Consider the following 1,322-nt stretch of genomic DNA (forward strand, 5'->3'; position numbering starts at 1 on the left):
ACGGTTTCTCTGGCGCATAATAGTTGCGCAAGCAGGGACTTATCGTCGCGATGATAAAGAAGACCGGTTTCCTTCGGCCACGAGGAAAAATTACACGCGAGGAAATACATCGCTCGTTCGAATCACCGGTCGCTTTCCTCAAACGCAACCGATTGCGAGCCGGTCTACTTTCGACTTCGTAAATCATGCATCCGAGGCGTAAAATGTTTTCGTTTGTTTTTGCTTCTTTCTCTTCTTTTTTTTTTATTTTTTCTTATTTTCATCTATTTTCTTAGAATCGATGAAAGAAACCTATTTGTGTAGAAATTGTACAGATGAATAGAATGAAATAGATAAGACAAGAATGTATCAAGATGTGGTAATGATTTTATTCTATTATATACTTATATACTTATATACTTACTTTTTATATTTATAGATGTGATTTTTCTTTAATTCTCTTTTTTTTTTCTGATTCTTTTACAGATATATGTTACAAAGATCATTTATATTTAATTAATTTTATGAAGCATAGCCAATATAGAAAATTTTTATGTGAGTATTTTTCAATTTTATTTGAGCAGTAATAGAATAACGTCCAGACTTTTAATTTTCCTAATAAATATCAATTTTAAAATTTACTCAATTCAATATTATAACTCATTTTTTTTAAAGAAAGTTTCTAAAGTTCCTAAAAAATAATTGTTATCACTTTATATATTCAATTTATCCAATCACTTACCTCCTCTTACTTAATCCAAATTGGATTTTATTAAATACTTACTTTCTAATTTTAATTTTAAAAATTCAACAAATAGAAATAANTTTCGTCGAACATGGAAACGAACATTAAAAATATTTCTACCTCAATTTTTTATTTTATTACATTNNATCTTTGACATTATATTAGCAACGACGTTCACTGTAAAATTGTCTAACCTGAAAGGTCGGTTGAAATGACTAGCTTGAAACACGGAACGATAAGAATGAAACACGAATTGTCTCTTGGTTGTAATTACATGAAAAACAGAATCACCTTGGTACTCGTGTGATAATATACCTCCACCGATGTATTTACACTATTCTTAGAAATACTATCGCCAATGTGTAAATAAACGGCGCTCGAACCAGAATGCCAGGAGAAAGTAAATACTACGGATTTTCGTTTCCATTTCAATGATATTGAAATAATCTCTTTTTAATTAATCCTTAAAATCAACCAATTTTTTAAGAATGAATTATTAAAATTTAAATTAGAAAGAAATTCTTTTTTATTTAATTGTTTATAGAGATAATTTCTTTTTTTTTTTTTTTTTGGAAAGAAAGAATAATCTATTAAAATT

The 1,322-nt window shown here is 27.7% G+C and overlaps 1 long non-coding RNA gene across 2 annotated transcripts in view; it reads left to right on the plus strand.

Moving 5' to 3' along the window:
• The window catches only part of LOC102675579, a 71,371-nt gene that overhangs the window by 69,499 nt on the left and 550 nt on the right, over positions 1-1,322 (plus strand). The gene's annotated exons all lie outside the window — the stretch shown is intronic.

This window comes from Apis dorsata, unplaced genomic scaffold (assembly GCF_000469605.1).
Source record: "Apis dorsata unplaced genomic scaffold, Apis dorsata 1.3 scaffold_59, whole genome shotgun sequence".
Lineage (NCBI taxonomy): Eukaryota > Metazoa > Arthropoda > Insecta > Hymenoptera > Apidae > Apis > Apis dorsata.